We start from the raw sequence: 20,521 nt of genomic DNA, 5'->3' as shown, positions 1-20,521 counted from the left end.
ACATCCCATGTGGTAATAAATTAAAACCAAGACAGCACTGAGGTTTTATGGCAACATGGAAGTTCATATGTATTCCCATAAGAGCCGTAAGAAAAAAATTCAAGGAAAATATAAAGAAGACTCTATACTGAGTTCTAAGAGGTGTCCACATATATTCACACAATTGGTTTTCCTGGTCATGTTCTAATGTTGAAAAATTCAGGGAGGAATACACACATGACATTTAAATCATGTCATTTGATTTTTAATTGTAAAGAAATATTTGTGAGCACTATATTGAGTTTATATTCAAAAGCGTCTTTTTTTTTTTTTTTTTTGTCTTTTTGTCTTTTTACTCAGGAGTACGGGTGGAGTAAATATGAAAGGCTGGGATTATTTCCTTCCAAGAATGTACTCGATGAAATTTTAAACTTGAATTGTTTCTCTAAAAGGACTGAAAAAGACAGGAAGACTTCATCAGGTAGGTCATAAAAGTGTTAAACATTGAGAAATCAGAGCCATAATGATGCTCCAAATTAGCTTCCCTGAGGAGGGGATTCTGGCCACAGCCCTTGTTAAGTGCTGTAATGTGTAGTGAGTAAAATGAATTATTCATGTAATACTTGAACATACTCTGGGAATTTCTGACAGACTCCAGGAGAAAAATATGATTTGTCTTTCAGGTGATAAGAAGAATCTGGATCCTGAATTCAAGCAAATAATACAATTCAAAAGCAGCTTGCATTGATTTCATAATCTTTATAATCCACACCCCTCCCCAGTAAAAGCAGAGAAAATATAATTTAATCGATTGGGTAAGAACCTGTGCTGATTATCTGAGCACTCTTCTGATATTCTCAGAGATGGGACTGCCATTCCTAATGCAGGATTTGTATTCAGCCTGCCTTTCTAAGTACACAACTGCTGTTATTTGTGTATGTGAATTATTTCTTCTATAACAAGGCTGGAATTACATTTGGGAATTTAATTCAAATTAAGTATTAATAATAGGAGCAACTTTTTTAATGTCATAAAAAGTGCCATTGGTACTTAAAACATAAATTGTCACAAAGCATCCTCCCTCTCCCTGCATACCTTCAGGTTCTAATCCCATCATTAAATTTTCTATCAATTTATTTTCTAAGTTATTACCAATGGAATGAAGGGAATCCAAGTGAGAGTCAATGCTCATTTATTTGAAATTGCTTTAAAATTCTGTTGTTGTTGTTTTTAAAGAACATTCAGCTAATATTTACTCCCTTTTCTTTGGGAACCTGGTGGCACAAATGGCCTAAGGATGCTTTCAAAAAGAGCAGGGATTTATTCAAGCTGCATTACTTGTACTTAAGTGCTATTTATTAAAATTTGGCTAGTAAAGAATTAAGAAAATGACCGCAGGATGATAATAACTTCAAATAGTACTCAGCAAGGTAATGTTCTTTAAACTCTCAGGACTCATGCTTTGGTAAATGGAAGACTATTGGGAATGTCTCCCTTTGAGAGGACAAAGAGTTAATGAACACAGATTAAGGATCCGCCCCACCACCCCCACCTCCACCCCCCCGCCCCAGACAATGGGAAGGTCCCAGTCACTGCTCTTCATACCCACTGACCCTGCCTCCTCCTCTTCCCTCTAGGTGACTATTACATAGACCAACCTCTAGGCTGCTAAGGGCAGAGCCATCCTTTATGTCATGCTGCACAGCTCACTGAAAAGACAAAGTTCTGGAATAAAGCACACCTTGCCATCTGCCCACAGAATGACACTCCTCAGAGCAAGAGGTAGCAGCAGATCAGTAGCTGGATGAACGAGCTGGCTGAAGGCTGACCAAGTCCTACCTTGAACATTCCTAGTTGTCTCATGCTGAAAAGTGGACTTTTGCACTCCTCCCACCCCCAGTAAGGTCTCAAAATGCAAGAGAGCCACCCCTAGAGGCAGGGTGAGGGGAGGGGCAGCGAAGGGGCCCAAGATGTCTGGATTCGATTGCACTGAGCACTGAGCACTGCCCCCTCCCCCCGCCCCATTCCCACACACTCGTCCCTGGATCTGTGTTTGTTTCGCTTGGTCTTACCCACCCCTGTGATGGGAAGACAACCCTTTTTCCATTCTAATTTTGCCTCTGAAGACTCCTGTCTTTTGGCAGAGATTTAGAAAATCTAATAAAAATATAAATATCACTAAAAAGAATAACTCAGTATTTGTGAAAACTCTGTCCTTTCCAGTAAGGTATAAACTCTTTAAGGGCAGGAACAATGTCCATTTCTGTTCATGCTGTAAACCCAGTGGCTAAAACATAGCACGTGACACAAAGTAACCGCTCAATAAATATATTAGATTAACCAGTGGTTTTCAAATTTGCCTGGGTAAATTTGAAAACCACCTGGAGGTCTTGTTAAACCACAGGCTGCTAAGCCTCATCCTCAGTTTCTGATGCAATAGATCTGGGGTGGGATCTGAGAATTTGCATTTCTAATAAGTTCCCAGGTGGTAATGCTGCTGGTGGTCCAGAGACCACATTTTCAGAAACACTGCATTAAACCATATGAAATTATCATTTTTGTTGGTCCAAAAATGGCCAAATATTAACAATTTCACATGATTTAGTTTAGCATGTTTATGAGTTAATAGATATGAATAGATAGATAAATATAATGTAGGCATTTATATTCTTTCTTGAGCTTATTCCAGAAGCCAGCATAAATGCATACGGCAGGTTAGAGAGCATAGGCTCTGGAGCCAGAGAGACCTGCATTTAAATTCTCACTCTGACACTAGGTGTAATGTCCCAGATAACTCACTTATCTTCTTGGAACCTCAGTTTTCTTGTCTCTAAAATGGGGGTGATGGACTTGCAGTGAGGATTGAATGAGATAATATATGAAAAATACCTGCATTGTAACTGGCCTGCAGCAGATATTCAATAAAGAGTAACCATCATCATTATTAATTTCACCATTATTATTATCATCTTAACATTGGGCCACACTCTAGAAATTAGAATAACTCATGTTCTTCTATGCATTTTCTCTCTGTAAGAAGTAAAGCAGAATTGGGAAAGGCTGCTTGAGGGTTATTTCAGAAGAGCAATGGTTCTTCATGCTGAGGAAAATATTCTTGTTATGGCATGCAATGCCTGTTCTAGGTTCAACAGTGGGCTTGGAGAATCCCACATCCCAATCACAGAGCAGCAAAATTCAACTAAATTCTACCAAAATTTATTGAAATGAAAGGATCAGAAGACTTACTATCAGAGTCTAACCCAGCTTCAAACTCCTCAATATCTGGAACATTTGGGAAAAGTTATTTAACTTTTCTCAGCCTGTTTCCTCATCTGTGAAAGGAGATTAAGAGCACCTACTTTTTAGGCTTATTATAGGAATTAAATAAATATTGTGTATGCAAATGCATACAAAATGCAAACCATTAAACAAGTATACTTGTGCAACATGCAATAAGACAGTCCCGGTTTCAACCACACTATCCCACTGTCCCTATAAGTCCACCTGTACTTATCATACCTGTGTGTTGATTTAAAGTTTCTAAAATGTGGTCATTGTAGCTGTACAATCTCTAGTTATCTCAGGACCTCAGCCATCCTTCAATGTTACCAGTGAGCCCAAATACCTCCACCACCACCCAGCCCCATTGCACAGGCCCGTATGAGATTTTGGTAATTTAACAAAGCCACTAGTCACACAAAGAGTGAAAGAGATACACTGAAAATAGGATGATTATGAGTAAAAAGAAATGGATGTGGGTCCTGCAAAGATGGGAGGGTGATGGGAAAAGATTCTACACCCCTGTGAAGAATAGATCATATGACAGAACCAAGTAAAAGAAGCGAGTAAAACCAGCTTGCTGCCTAGGCTGAGGAAGACGAAAAAAGACAAGGCACTGGAGCTGTCCACAGGGAAGGAATGAGTCAGAGAAATGTAAGTAAGAGGGAAAACAACGTAAGTTGTATGAGAGGCTTTCTTCTTTCCTAGCTTGGGTGCAGCTAACTGAGACTCATCTCTGCTCTTAAAGGCTAGGGAAATCATGTAGACATGACCACATTAAAAATAGCGTGTTCGAGACTTTCCAGTAAAGATTTGAAATCCCCTTGGCATGTCAGGGTGACCCTGCTACTGGAGCTCTCAAATAAATGAGAGGAAATGGATGATAACCTGGGTTTGGGGGCTCGTTCTCTGCTAGATCTCATAGCTGTCATTTTGCAGATGCTGTTTAGAGTAGCTATTTCTCATTCAATTGATGTTGAGGACATTGGCATTTCCATTATAATAATTTAAGAAAAGAGGAACAAACGGTGATTGATGAGAGGAGATTAGCAGAGGGAACAAAGGCATCTCCTCTCCAACCTTCCCTCACCTGCCCAACCAGCACCCTCACAGAAAGCCTCAACCACCCATCATGCTGCCTAGGAAAGACCACATGGACAGCTGCCTTTTTGGCCAACCAGTGTGAAATGAAACAACAAGAAAAGTGAAGCACAAGAGACAAGCATTTGCAACGCTTAGTCTCAGACTTTTTTGTAGGGTAGTATTTTGCTTCATGGAAACTTGAATACAAAATTTTACAAACTTTAGTGGAAAAACTATCTTCACCCCACCCCTCCATATGTAGTCTGGTACCAGTCCATAAAAGGGTTGTTAAACTCAGCATAGACCACTTCATAAAAATAGGCTCTTTTATCTGCTGCCAGAGAGCAACAAAGGGACTCTTGCGTGTCTGTGGAGATTCTAGGATGATGTTAGGATGGATAATAGAAAGACAAATACTTGCTAAAATACTGTCTGTTACTCCCAGAATCACTATAGCAATACCCAAGCCAAGCAGCTGAGAAAAGCCTTAACACACTATGCAATTCAAATGCAACCCATCACTGCTGCTGTAATTACAGGCGCCTGCCTTCCTCCTCTCAGATCTGTGGATAAAAGCCTAGGGCTGAATTTGTTTCTCAGCTGCACAGAAGCCGAAGCTAGCAGTCAATAAACACAGAGGATTCTGCGTTTGACAGACAGGCTCTTGTAGGATAGACAGCTAACCTATTGTTCAACAGTTCGTCCACACTCAGATTATCAGCATGACAGAAAGGGAAGGGACGTTTTTGGATGCTCCCTAAATGCAAGGACTTTCATTTAAGCCCCACAACAACCATAGAAGTGAGGTGTTATTATCCTTATTTTTTAAATAAGAAAAATGAGGCTCAAAGGTTGAGTCATTTGCCTCAGGTCGCACAGCTTTGTAAGGTGTGGAATTGGCCCTGGAATCCTGATCTTTCTGACCACGTTGTCCATGTTTTTTCCAGCTCAGTCTGGAATTGGGCTCCTGGCAATAGTAGGTTATTAGCAATGGACTGTGGTGCTCGTAACTTGTAAACTCTCAAAGGCTGATGCGTGGCTATTTTCAAATGAGAATTCTGCACCTCCATCCTTTTAGGGGGAGGTAGAGTGATCAAGATTTAAGATTCCACCGTGGCTATATCTGTGTGCTGGCGGATCAGAAAATACTGAATGTAAGGGCAACCTAAAAGATTAAAAAGAGCACATCAGGGTTACTAGAGAAGGAATACTTAGGAAGGCACAGACAGGAAAGACTTCGAATCTCTAGACTCTCTGTCTTCTTAAAATGGGACAGCAAACATTTATGCTGAGGTTACATAGGCTCTATTAGAGGATGGAGGAGAGTGCCCACCAGCCACGTGGAAATTTACCTTCGTACACAGAAGTTATTCTCAGATTTTTGCTGTACTAACATTGAACCCACTTCCTTCTCTCTGAGCAGGCCGATAGGGATCTCCTTCCAGTGATGTACGCTCCTCTCAAATATAGATCCCAGGAGAATCACCTCCAATTTCTCACTCTGTAGATTACAGCATTAGTCTATCTCAAAGGCTCTAGCCACACGTATTTATACCATTTTACTAGGAACTTATGAAGCCTTAACATATCCAGTTTTTAAAAATATGATCTTAAATACATAGAAAAAAATAAATCTACTATTGAAAAGTATGCCCTTTAAAGAAAAAATTGGGTAAACCTAGCAACAAACCCTGAGGAATTACCCATTTCAAAATGTTATGTGGAAGTGGCTTTGAAGTTCAATTTAATTTCCTGGAAGCCCCAAACACCTCTATTTCCCTACAGAAAATAATTAAGCATCAGGGATGACAATGTAATTAGCAAGTAAAACACCTGGAACTTGCTTAGCAAATCAGAAAGCAAAGAGAGGACTGCTGTGAAACTGCAGCAGTTCCTCCCCTGCCCAACCTCATCACCAGCGCTGAAGAACCATCCTCATCTTCAGAAGTAGGCAGGGGGGTCAGGCCTGCCATTGTAGAGAAATACCCCACTATTTGTCACTGCCTAAAGGCCTATTGGGTCCTGGTTAATCGTCCGGCCCCTCATGTTCCTGAAGGGCACCCCCACTGGCCTGAAAAAAAACACATAGGACTTCTGGGATGCGGGGGGGTGTCCAATCATCCTTCTGAGAATAACATAATATGTAGATGTATCTGATCTAAATAAGCCTGAACCAATTACAGAAATCAATACTTTGTGTTGCAAAACTAATTAAATGATTGACCAATTGATTGATTATATTAACATTTAGGTTCTTATACACCAGGCCCTTCACTAAGCACTATATGTGTTATCTCTTAATCCCAAGAATAACTTTATAAGGTGAATAATATTATCATTTCCATTTTATAAGTAAGGAAACTAAAACTTAGGAAGATTCAGCAGCATGTTGCAATCATATAGCTCAAAAGCAGCAGAGTCAGGTTCAAATTCAGATATGTGTGAATCCAAAAGCCAAGCTCATGACCTTATAATAGAAGAACTGGTTAATAAATAACAAACAGCTGTACAGTGGAAAGAGACACTTAAAAAAAGTTACACAAAAATACTTCAAAACAGAAAAATGTTCACAATAAAGTGTTAAGTGAAAATAAATTAACAAAACATGTATAGTAAGAGTCAAGGATAAATCTCAAAATGACATTTATGGTGAAATAATGGGTGATTTTTAAATAATTTTTTATATATTTTCCATTTTCTACAATAACTATATTACTTTTTAAAAATTTTATTTATTTATTTTTGGCTGCGTTTGGTCTTCATTGCAGCACGCTGGCTTTCTCTAGTTGCGTCGAGTGGGGGCAACTCTTTGTTGCGGTGCGCGGGCTTCTCATTGCAGTGGCTTCTCTTGTTGCCAAGCACGGGCTCTAGGTATGTGGGCTTCAGTAGCTGTGGCTCGCGGGCTCTAGACCACAGGCTCAGTAGTTGTGGCGCACTGGCTTTGTTGCGCCGCGGCATGTGGGATCTTCCCGGACCAGGGATCAAACCCGTGTTCCCTGAACTGTCAGGCAGATTCTTAACCACTGTGCCACTAGGGAAGTCTCTACTATATTACTTTTATAATCAATCAAAATATTTTGTTTTGTTTTAATTTTAAAAGGCTAGCAAATACAAACAAAATGATAACAGTGGTTTTAGTTGAATGGCACAATTATAAGAGGTTTTATTTTCACTTTTACACTTTTCCATATTTTCCCAAATGTAACAGTATTACAATGCATTACTTCATAACCACACACACACACACACACACACAAAGTTAAAAACTCTAAAGAGCTGAGCTCCTTTCTAAAATGTTTAATTGGATGCCTGTGGCAGAGACTACCAGTGGTCCTTCAATCTTCATTCTCTACGTCTTCTACAGAAATAGACCCTGAGATTTTCAACTGGGCACATTTCCTGTAATAGGGCTTCAATTCCCAGCCTCCTGTTTGCCCAGGTGTAGCCATGTGCCTAAGTTCCTGTCAATAGGATATGAGGTAAAATGGTGTGTGCAATATCCAGGAGGTGTCCATCCTGCTGTTGGGAAGGAGCGTGGGATCCCTAGAGCTCCACTTTAGACCATGAGAAAGTCCACACCAGATGCCAGATATAGACACCAGAAGAGAGAGCTGGAAGTGGCACGGACCCCAGAAGGCTACAGATCCACCACACCACCCCTGACTTGTATGTGAGAGAGAAGTACACATCTATCTTGTTTTGTTTTGTTTTCCTGGAAGGTGGGGTGATGTTTTTATGATATGTTACTGAATCTACATCCTAACTAACACAGTACTTAAATACTTAAAATAATATAGACTAGTTCCCTCTCTCTCTCTCTCTCTCTATATATATATATATATACATACACTTACACACACATTTATGTACACACACGTGTGTGCAAGTGTTCATGAATATTTGTATATAAATATATGTGTGTGTATATGTGAAATATATTAATGGCATCACTATGATTTGAGACAACAGGCCCAGTCCAGCTGAAGACTTCTGGAGTTAGAGCAGTGGAGAGAAGGAACACAAACAGCACAGCCATTCTAATATCTAATCTAATATCAAGAATGGGGGCTTCCCTGGTGGCGCAGTGGTTGAGAGTCCGCCTGCCAATGCAGGGGACACGGGTTCGTGCCCCGGTTCGGGAAGATCCTACATGCCGCAGAGCGGCTGGGCCTGTGAGCCATGGCCGCTGAGCCATGGCCGCTGAGCCACAGGCATCCGGAGCCTGTGCTCCGCAACGAGAGAGGCCACAGCAGTGAGAGGCCAGCGTACCGCAAAAAAAAAAAAAGAATGGAATGTCTGAGTAAAGGCCTCAGTAGATCACAAGTCTCAGAGAAAGATGCAAACAGCAGGCTTTAGAAATCTGTCCATGCAGATGCGGCTAGATGCCTCTCTTCATGTTAGAATAATTATTTACATGTTACTACTGTGTGCACTTGTCACACTGTTTTGCAATTTTCTTTTACGTGGTTACCTATACCTGTAGATTATGAGATCCTTGATACAGAGACCAGTTCTTTTTACTTTCAACTTCTTAGTGTCCTAGAGCCCAATACAGTGCCTGGCATAAGGTAAGCAGTTAAACATTTGTTAAATGAATAAACAAATAACACACTGGATTACTGGTTGCTTGTACAAACAGACTTAAATACTAAGGTATATATTACAAAGAAGCAACATATTAGAGGGTATATATTAAAGCACAAACTCTAGATATTAGAGAAAAATCATCTCCAAGTATATATACATTTTGATAAGTTATATCAAACTAAAAGTGAATTTCAATATGGTGGATTCTTCAATTTTATCAAGGTATTGAAATAAAATACTGAAACAAGAGCCTACAGTATGGAACTGAAAAATATACATCTTACTGTCTATCAGAAAAAAAAACAGAATCATTAGGAACCTCTATATAATGTATTTTATAATAACCATATTTTGGGGAAATTTTCATATTTACTGAAATTTTAGTTATGTCTTGCTTTACAATTATTGTATTACGTCAATAATCAAAGAACTGGATCAGATACCAATGCTGAATAAATATTTGTTGAATTAACTGGAAATTTAAATCAATAATGGAAGCAAAATTGAAAGAGTTGATAGGAGGCTTTTGGCATCCTCCCTACAACCACAATATAAAGCATTACTTTATTTTCTGGTAAACAAATTTAGTTTTATCTCCCTTTCTCGAAAAATAGCAACAAAAGAGAGAGGGAGAGAGATTACTTATACTAAATACGGCTTTTGCTTATTAATACGTAGTGATCTTTTTATATTCGTTTAGTTCCCTTATAACATACGCAGTACAGGAGAAAAATAAAGAAATTTGAACATTAAAATTCTCTCCACAGTTCACTTAGAAAATATGCTACTTTGAAATCTTAGCTAAGAGTCTATCCTTGTTTATATTAAAAGTTGCTGAAGTAGTCTGGCCACCTGCTAGGCAATAAAAGATGTATAAAATTCAAAGAACTTTGAGCAATTCACTTCCATTACCACTGCCTTGTGGCTGTCAAGTTTAGTAAAGTCAGAGACTCCAACCTAAAGCCAATAAATGAGTATCCTTGAATAAATGTAAATGTATTAATAATATTATCTACTGTGTACATTTTTTCATATCCAACACATATATATAAATTTATCCTAAACAAATGGGAAGGTTAAAGGCATAATAATTCTAACTTATAACTGGATGAATATACAGGATTAAAACCTACTATGAGTCTATCTCTGTTTTGTAAATAATTTCATTTATATCATTTTTTTAGATTCCACACGTAAGTAATAGCATATGATATTTACTTACAAAACAGAAATAGACACAGACATAGGAAACAAACTTATGGTTGCCCAAGAGGAATCAGGGGAGGAATAAATTGGAAGTTCAGGTTTAACAAATACACACTAATATATATAAAATAGATAAACAACAAGGACCTACTGTATAGCACAGGGAACAATATTCAATACCTTATAATAACCTATAATAGAAAATAATCTGAAAAAGAATAGATACATATACAAATGTATAACTGAATCACTTTGCTGTATACCTGAAACTAACACATTAAATCAATTATACTTAAATAAAAAAAATTCAGATAACAATTAAAAAAAAAACCTTACTGTGAAATTCATGCCATAAAAAAGGATTTTTCAAAAAAAAAAAAAAAAAGGATTTTTCATAGTATGTCTTCCAGAGAACTGCACACCACCAGATACAATTTTTTGAAAGTACATATTTCCATGCTGTCAATCATTAAATCCCCTTTGAACTATTTTAATTAAAATAACTAACAATATTTAAACACATATTAGTAAACATAGTTGAGTCCCAATAAGAAAAATTCTGAGGAATAGTAAAGTTAACTCAATGAGCTTCTTCAATATTTATCTTAAAATTATCATTAGCATGTAATTATGATGATTTCAATACTTCAGAATCTCTAACCAGTCTATAATTGTGCTATTGTTAATGGTACCATCAATAAGGTGTCTCCTATACATAATTTTGTATAAAGTCTCCCAGATGGCAAGTTAAATTATAGGAATATACTTAATTAACTGGTATTTTACCTAATTGGCAATAAATATGGGAAACTCTTAGTTACCAATAATTTGGACAGATAAAGATATTATCAGTTTTAGTACTAAAGCAGCATATATAATTATTGACAATGTCCACCTGAAACAAATATACGAGCATTCTGGTTTCATTCCAAAAGTAGTGTCCAGATTTCAACTCTTGTCACCATGACCTAACCATGACTCAGATAGTATAGTCACAGCAGTGGGCTGGGGGAGGGGTGGACACGGTTTAGTCCAAGGGGTTTCTAATGAACACCTAGGCTGGACTCTATTTTCAGCCCAGATTCTGGGCCATTTACATGTATTCATGGCAACTGAGTTGGGGTCTTCTTAACTAGAGCAGATGTCTGCTGGATTTTTTTTTTTTTTGGATAGATTTTGGGAAAACAACATTTTAAGATGATCTGTTAGGGGCGACTCTAGTAGGAGGTTGAGAAGGAAAGGTCCCACAACTATTCATCATCTTCAACATTATTTGTAAAACAACACCTGCTTAAGATTCCCTTGGGCGGTGGGGTTGGTTATATGAGTGTAAATATTCTACATGCTTAGGTTGTAAAGGATCAGTCAGCCCATCAGTGGTATGCTGAGGGCCCAACACTGGGTGTGTTCTGAGACGGATGATAAAATATCCAAGCCACAACCCTTATCTACAAAATTTACTCATTGCTTTACACAGGCTAGTCATGATTATCAATTGTCAGTCCAGAAAGCTGATGCACCCGCCCAGAGGAATTATAATTTTAAGGTCAAAAACTCCTTAGGATTAACTAGCTCAGTGATTGATTTTCAACCTGCCTGGGAGTTTTGTTTTGTTTCTTTTAAGTGCATTTCTTAAGAGTTTTCTAAAAAAGTGAAGGCACTACAACTATGCAGTTGTGGAACTATGCAGTTGTGAAAAATGGAACATTTTAAACCACAGAATCTCCGGGTTTGGGAATCAGGAATTTAAATTATTTAAAGCTCTTTCCATTCTGATGTGAAACAAGGTTTGGGAACCATTGATCTGATCAAACTTGCTTGAATTTATTCTACAGAATCCCTATCTAAAACAGACGTTTTGGAGGAGACAAAACAATCTAGATTTTTAAAAGGATAGTTGATGTATGGAACAGTAAAAGGAAGAGAAATGCATCTTAGAGAACAAGCTGACGATGAGTCATTAAAACATCACCCCCAATCCCCAGGAAGGCTTCTTGAGGGATCAACCCAGAATCCTCAGGGAAAGATGACAGAATGGAATACTGCCCTGTCCTTCACCCACTGGAAGCAGGATCTCAACTGCAACTTCACATACTCCAACATCAGTTCTGCTATGATGCAGAGCTGCTTCCAGAAACCCCAAACCAGACTTAAGACAGGGGAGTATTTTTCAACCTGCATTTAGGCCATTCATCCTTTGGATTATCATAAAAATTTGAGACTGCCTCTCCTTCATCCAACCCCTGAAAGTTAGAAATCAGTGCTCCAAACCTTATTATCCTCAACATCCAGGAAATTTTCCTAATAAACTTCATATCCGAAGTTTTTAAAACTTTTTAAAATTTTTCCAAATATAAAAATGTATTATAAGTTGAATACACTTTTCAAATGGTCTCCTGGATGCTCTAATGTGGCACCACTGGTGTGGAGTTGAGCGGGTTCCTCATCTCTCTCTACTCACCTCTATGCTGCTTCCCCCAACACTGGGTTAGAGCTTATAAAAAAAAGAGCCAAAAGTAATTCAGAAGGGCCTTAAGCAAGAATGATGAGGTGAGTGCTGTATGGGTGACACCAGAGTCTGTCGAGACTTAAAGAGTAAGTCCCGGAAAGACTGCCTAGGACAGCTCCTTGATGAAGATGCCAACATCACCAGAGAAAAGTCCCCCTTTTCTATCCCAAACAACTGTAGTAAATCTGAGTGTTTGTGAAACTTTCCCGAATCAATACAGTCACTTGTGTACCTACAAAACTTGAATAATAGCTAAAAGTTCATAACAGGCAGATGGATGAAGAATGAAGTATATATAAAACCAGGCACAGCTTTTCAGAAAATGTTTTTAAACATAAATTAGAAAGACTATGCCATTGTGAAAAAGTGAAAAATCTTAAACCACCAGACTTAGCATGATTTCTTTGCTTATTATTTTGGCTTTTAGTTGTGATATGTTTCTTACTTATATTGTGGATATTTGATAATGCCAATTAAATTCCTGATATACAGAGAAGGAAACTATGGACTTGCTCTTCTGTCAAACTACCAACTCAGAAGAAAGTTTGTTCTATTAGTCAATAATCCTTTTCAACATGTTCATAATCGCTTCAGGTGCAATCCAAGGAAGTCTATTCAAGAACAGTTTAGAAAAGACTATTGAAAATGTTTATGCACATTTTAAGAAGCTGAATGAAATATACACAAGTGATAACAAATTTGACCTTGCTCTACACATACACAGTAAATGAACAACTACACCTTCAATCCCCAAAGTCCTTTTCTACCAATAAGCCCAGAGTTCTATGCATTTTCCTATTAATTCCAACATTATCCTTGGAAGTTAGATAACAAGTAATGCCCATTATACAGAAATAGACATCAAGACCTAATGAGATTTAATTATTTTTCCTAATTTACAGCCACTAGATGACAAAGTCAAGAGTAAAATTCCTAGCTTATACAGGTCTGGGGTCCTGAGTTCATACAGAATTAGAAAATATCACTACAATGAATTCATTCTACTAAAATTGTTTTTAATTTTAATTTAATTTTAAATTCTGATTTGAAATAATTTTATTATATATTATATAAAATGATACAATTATTATATATATACATACATATATATGCGTGTGTGTGTGTGTGTGTGTGTGTGTATATATATATATATATATATATATATATATATATATATAGTTTCAGGTAATGGAACTCTCTTGGAATTAGACAAAAATTGAGAATGCCTTACAGGCAATATACTATATCCCTCAAGGAAGCTAAGGGTACTTTTAAATAGTCTTCCAATGCATTCTCCTTTAGATAAACTGAAAACTTTTCCTTGCTTAATCATTTGATCTGGCCATGTGTTAAAAAGATATTCCTTTATTTCACTTAAGAATTTCACTTAAGAAGTATCGTGATTCCATATTACTTACTGGTAAAAAGAAATGAACCATGAAGTCATGGAGGAACACAGAGAAACCTTAAATACCTATTACTAAGCTAAAGAAGCCGACTTACAAAGTCTATACACTGTATGATTCCACAAAGTCTATACACTGTATGATTCCACATTCTGGAAAAGGCAAAACTGTGGAGAGAGTGGACGGATCTGTGGTTGTGGGGTGGCGGGGGGTGGGGGTGGGGGTGGGGGTGGGGGTGGGGGGCAGGGAGGTAAGGAGGAGGAGGTAGAGCACACAGGATTTTTAGGACAGTGTAACTCCGTATGATACTCCATATGGTAGATACATGCCATCATCCACTAGCAAAACCCACAGAATGCACACCCAGAGTGGATCCCAGTGTAAACTATGGACTTTGAGTGATACTGATGTGTCAATGTAGGTTTACCAATTGTAACAAACATACCACTTGATAGTCAGGGAGGCTGCTGTCTGTTTAGGTGAAGGGGTATATGGGAAGTCTCTATACCTTCTGCTCAAATTTTGCTGTGAATCTAAAACTTCTCTAAAAAAAAAAGTGTTTTTAAAAATCTGAAAAAAAGAAGTATCCGTGATTCCAGACCAAGAACTTTTTAAAGGTTTCAATGATCAAGGACAAGGGTGGGTCCTTTGCTTCCATTTCAATAACACAGAGAAAAGACTTGATCCACTTATTCACCATCAAATGTAAGCAGCAGACTGAGAAACCACTTGACTGCTTGCTGCAGCCCAAGTCAAGCCCATCCTTTCACTTTCAGTTGCTTTCTAGGGGGTGACAAACAGGAGAGGAAACCCTATAACCTAAATATTAAAGCTCTGAAAAAGCAAGGCCTTAACTATCCTCTGATAGGGCCGGTCCATTCCCTATCCCAAAGCTCACCTTCTTAACTTCTGCCTAAATTCCTTTTCTTGTTCTGAGTCTTCTGCCAATGATATATTTCCGTCTTCTTCCCTATCACACATTTTTTTTCTTTTTTACAGGTCCTAGCCGGAGTCTAATCTCGCCTATAAAAATGCAAACCCACAATAATCTCCTTTAAACAACATTGTATATATTTTCTGCACTACTCAATTTGTACTTTAATATGTCTTTTCTCTTTAATTGGATTACAAACTCCTTGAGGTCAGAATCTGGGTCTTAGAACTGTATTTGCCTGGCACACAATATGTATTCAATTACTATCTGCTGAATAAATGGATGTGGTCAAAATTCTGGACACAGGGAGAAGAATACTCTGGCAGGCATGGGAGAGGGGGATGGTAGGGGCTACAGACAAAGGCGACAAAGAAAAGGGATAACCTATGGAATAATGTTCTATGAAAGAAAAGGTGGAAGAAACAAAGGAGGCAAATGTCTAGGGGAAGCTACCAGAACCACTGACTCTTCCTAAAATTGATGCAAAGCACAGAGAATCAGAGGCTACCCTGGAAAAATAGCATAATTCACTGAAAAACATCACTCAACCAGCAGTCAGGATATTCATGTTTTGGTCTAAAATCTGACACTAACTAGCTGTGACCAGAAAAAGAGATTTAACTGCTCTTGGCAACTCATATCTAAACCTAGGATACTAGACTTGATCTCTAAAGGTCCCTTTGGCTCACATATTACATGATTCGATAGTTTTCCTTCATCTTGAAAGAGTTTTCATTTCATTTCTTCTGGGCAAGGAGGGGCGTGAATGCACTAAAAGGTATAATAAACAACACAATATGGAGGCTTTCGTTGGTAGAAAGATGAGCAGGATTAAAAAGACAACATAAAACAAACTAAATGCCTATGATGATACTGAAGCAGAACACTTCTTTGATATTTGCGTTGCTTATTTGATCATTTTAGCTGAGCAATATTCCCAATGTGATAGGTCAGGGACTCAGAGTGAGGCAGAGCTGGAGATAGAAGTGGGAATTAGAGGCAACACCTTTCAAACATTTGCTTTCCTTCAATGATGGAAAAGTACCTTGTTGATTTAAAAGGGTGTGAAAAGTATTTAAAGATCCTTTTGATTGGGAGGAGATATGTCAATGTAAGAATATCATTGACATCTGATTTCAAATCATCACATATGCTCAAAGACTTGGACTAATACAAGCAAAAAGATCAATTTACAACGCATTGAAATGTCTGGCAGTAAAGCTAGAAAAGACTGTGTATCAAACAGCATTTGGCTTCCCTCTTTTTTCAGCCTCCCCTTCACATCAGTGCTAATCACTCAGCACTCCCTCAGTACCTGGAATTCTCTTTTATATCTGAGCATCTCTATCACAGACAGAATCGACTGATCTAATAAACTTATCCTAACTTTACAGTCTAGGGACTATGTGCTCTCCCTTTCAGAATATACTTGTCTTAAAACAAGGCCCCGGAAGAGGGCAAATGCTAAACCAAAAAGAAAGACTGATAGAATTACATGTATCCGTGGGAAAAACATCTGAAAGCCACAACGTCCCCAGACCCTTTCAGATCTTTACACATAGCTCTGCTGTCCAGTGACCTGTCTCTATTAAAAGAATGCTTAGTTTTTAATTAAGGAAACGAAGGATTCAAGTCAATCGATAGGAAAATGCTATATTTGAATGCTGTGGTAAATGAAGAAGAGCTTCAAAGCCCAAATATAAAAATAAAATGGAAAATAAAAAATTTTGCAGAAAGATCTTAAGGGTCTTCTCTAACCTCCCATTCAGTTTTACCATATTAGTTTTATCTGATAAGCTAATTGTCACTTTGAAAACATAACAGTATAAAACGTTTGGCCCTAATGGTGTGAGGCAAGAGACAAATAAGCCTACTTGTTCAGGGATCAATGAGGAGTGGGGACGTGGGGCGGGCAGGAGGGTGAAAACTGGTGACTCTGAGGCTCCCTCCTAACCAGCTGAGTGCTTTCGGTTTGGTCAACTTGGAATTTTTTTAAACAATTTTTTAAATTATGTACAATCAAAATTGGAGAGATTTTTTATATAAAAACTTGGGTTTGGGTGTTTTTTTAGAATAATCAAAGGAACAGACAACTTTGAGAGGACAATTTCACAAGGCAAGAAGCAGTTGGAAGGAACAATCCCATGAGAGACTGAAGCTTGACTTTCACCATGTGAAAATGAGAACATTAAATGTGTTCTCAATGTGAAGCAAAGAATTGCCCTTTTTCCAGGGGCAGAAGGAACCTGAATGCACTAAAGTATGGTAACCTGAATGGATAAGTTTCATTAAGGAAAAACAAGGGCGGGATTAAAAAGACAGCATGGATCCTAAGTCAGATACCTATGACTCTACTGAAACTGTAGAAGAACATTTTTTGAAATTATTTTTGAGGTTTCTCTAGTACAGATAAGCATTGCTTATAAGAAAAAATTGCCAAAAACAAAACTTTTAAAGAAAAGTCAAATTTGTTCTTTTCAGTTACTGAAAAGAAAGGATTTGTCATCAACACTTACCCTCAATACCCTGGATCCTCTCAAAGAATTTTACACGTCTTTTGTTTTTGAAATAAGAAAGGTATATAATTCCATTTATGAAGTGAGCTCTTAAAAATATTTCCTTATTTAAACTTGGTCCTCAACCTAAGTTCACAGTATATGGTGAAGGTCTAAAGAAAGCTTATTTAACCTACATTGATAATGCATTAATGAGTCTTTTAAAGCGATAATATTAATTCCCCAATCTTCAACCATAAAGACTATATAGTGCTAATCTGCCTTGCCCTTTCGATTAAACTTGTTAAGGGCATTCTATTTAGTCAGCACAGGGAATGGGCCATTAAAATTCTTGATCGGTAAGAGTTGTGTTCAGTGCTCTGTTGTTTTAAATTCCATTAAATCCAAATGGTCTTTATCGCCGCATGACCACCGTGACTTCAATCAGGCAATTTAATTATCTTACAAAATTGTCAGCAGAAGCAGCAAAGAAAAACAGGAAGCCCTATGACGTTATCAGATTGAAATCTCCCTCTTCAGTGTTTAATCTAGACCAATCAATAATGATGATGTGCACCTACTTCCTTCTCTTTCAGGGGATTCTGACCTTACCTTTCATGCTAAGATTTAGGGTTTAAGATTCATTTTAAGCACTTCTAGTACCTTGATAACTGGATTACAAATTGAAAGTCCACAGAAGACAAAGCTTCACCACCCAAATGCAAAACAATCAACAATTCCATTTCAATACTTTAGACCATCCTACCGAGGAAAACTTCAGATCTCCTGCAAAACCCAGGTATTATGGATGCAGTAGATTAAAGCCTTAAGGCTATTACAGTTGAAAGACAGAGAACTACTTTCTACTCTGATGTGTAAAAGTGGACATCAACAATTTCCAGGGAATCAATGGAATTGGAGCTACAATAACACAGTAAAATCCTAAGAACAGAAAGAGAAAATAAATCCCTCTCACTTGAATTTCTACCACAAAAGAGCAAGACATTTATCAGAAATTTTGATAATTAAAAGAAAATCAAAGATTATGTCATCATTATCATAGGCAACCCTTTATTTAATGGTCAATAGACTTGAAAAGGCTCTGATAACCAATGATACATCCTGTGTTTGGTTTATGTTATGTTCCTCCTTTGTGTGGGAGCAATTCACATTAACTTTCCTGTGCTGAGTAAATGTTGAAACAGTGTCATTTGAGAATTCAGAACTGAACACACTGCAGTGATCACTTGAATTAAGCTAAAAAGCAAAAGGTGTCTATCTGAAGAAATGTCTATTGACATATAAACCCTTGTTCACTTCTTAAAGACAACCTCACACAGCCAGAAAACATGTTGAGTCCCATGTGTCTTGGTGGAGAAGAGGTGCTATTTCTAGAGGACAAAAAGATCATTTTTAAGTCATTTTCTGAAACGAGTGTGCCTCCGTTGATGGATCACATCAGAGTTATTCTTTGAAGCTTTAAGAATAAGTGAGAACTTACGTGAAAAAAACAGATCAGATTCTTTTTCTTTTTTTCTTTTCTTTTCTTTTTTTTTTTTTTTTTTTCAGCGTGGCCGTTGTTTTGGTGATTCTTGGAAAGATTTCCCTCCCCTGCTTTCCAGAGCTCAGCTGAGCAGGTGTTCGGGCTTTATCTGTTTCAGACAGTAGCCTCTATTACTCCCCCATCCCCACCTCCCAAGAGCCACTTTTCCAGCTTCCAGCTGTAAAGCCGCTCCCCCCCTCCCGCCCACCTCACCTAAAGAAGAAAAATCTCTTCCAAAGATCTTGTAGAGAGTGGCAGCTTCTAAGCCCAGCCAATTCATTCACACTCCTCGATATTGTAGCACATCTGCTACTAATGATTCTATCTGGGAGCACATGGGATAGCCAACAAATAGGGGGATTTCCATAGGAACACTTTCCATTCCCTCTCACTCTGTGGGTTTTATAATCTGGGCTGGCCCTGAGCTGGTGGCCTTCACCTTTGGCATGTGCGCAGGGAGGTGGCTAAGCGCTGTGTCATGGAGCCAGCGCACAGTGCCAAGGAGGTCCGAGCGCGTCTGGGGGTAGACCTCGCCTGGGAAGCCTTTTAAAAAAGCCGTCCTACTGTAACGCCGAAGAGAAAAGCTAGGTCGAAACATCTGAAGGGAATGAGTGGCCTACCACAATCTCAGCTCCTCTGAAAGGACTGTCTTGGAGAAGCTGCCCACGAGTTTGGGAGAAAGTTTGGGTTCCTGTCTTCGCTCTTGGCATTCTAACTGCCATTTCAGATAAGGAATTTGGAAAACCCGATCTCGAAGATCGTAAACAAGTGGTGGCTTGGGAAGCGATTCCTTAAAGAAGATGCCAAAGCCGCCCAACCCCCAAATTCCGAGACGGACTGCTAGCCCCGCGTGGAGCCCCGCCCGGAGCTGGCTTCTACCCCTTCCCACGCTTTCCCAGGAGCAGAGGTCGAGCGAGAAGAGAAGGGTGGCTAAAGTAACAAAAGAAACGTTCAAGTACCTCGGAGCCACTGTGGTGCTGGGAGACCTTGGAATTGGGGCTTGCGCCTTCGCCCGTCCAGCCGCTAGCAGGGCCGGGCCGCAGCTGCGGGGAAACAAAGGTGCCTCATTTACATTGCTCGGCGCCGCGGGCTGCCGGGCGGGAGCGCACCCGAGAAGCCCCGCGGGGGGCGTCGCAGGCTCCGTGCCTGAAAACGACGACCCCAGGACTTCTGACCTGACCTGCAGCGGGGAAACTGACCCTCTAAGTGTCCAAGATCCACCGTGTCCCCCGACAACGCGCCCGCTGGGTGGTCGCCCTGGAGAAGCCAATCTGGGCCAAGCCAAGATCAAAGGCGGGGAAACTGACACGACCCACCCACGGCGCGGCGCCGCCCGCCTGCGGGCGAGGAGCTGACCCTTGGCTGACCCTCAGGTCGCTCCCCCATCTCCCCAGGCTGCCTGGAAGCTTCGGGAAAGCTCCCTGGGGTCGGCGCTCGGGGGACTTTCTCTAGAAGGTGTTTACAAAGCGGCTTCGGAGTAGCAGGCCCTAGTGGGCAGCC

General features: G+C 39.1%; 1 protein-coding gene across 8 annotated transcripts in view; it reads right to left on the bottom strand.

Moving 5' to 3' along the window:
• GRIK2 (glutamate ionotropic receptor kainate type subunit 2) overlaps nt 1–20,521 on the bottom strand; it is a 641,759-nt gene that overhangs the window by 618,041 nt on the left and 3,197 nt on the right. For 3 of the 8 annotated variants that reach the window (XM_079938728.1, XM_079938724.1, XM_079938727.1), the window contains exons 2-3: nt 19,981–20,064; nt 18,980–19,130 (exon numbers count right to left, since the gene is read on the bottom strand). The exons of the other annotated variants lie outside the window; for them this stretch is intronic. The gene's annotated coding sequence lies outside the window, so the exon portion shown is untranslated. The remainder of the gene's footprint in view (nt 1–18,979; nt 19,131–19,980; nt 20,065–20,521) is intronic. 8 annotated transcript variants of the gene reach the window in all.

The sequence above is a fragment of the Stenella coeruleoalba genome, assembly GCF_951394435.1.
Source record: "Stenella coeruleoalba genome assembly, chromosome: 12".
In the NCBI taxonomy this organism is placed as follows: Eukaryota; Metazoa; Chordata; class Mammalia; order Artiodactyla; family Delphinidae; genus Stenella; species Stenella coeruleoalba.
Note: the sequence above shows the minus strand (reverse complement) of the source record. Positions and strands in the feature narration are given on the sequence as shown.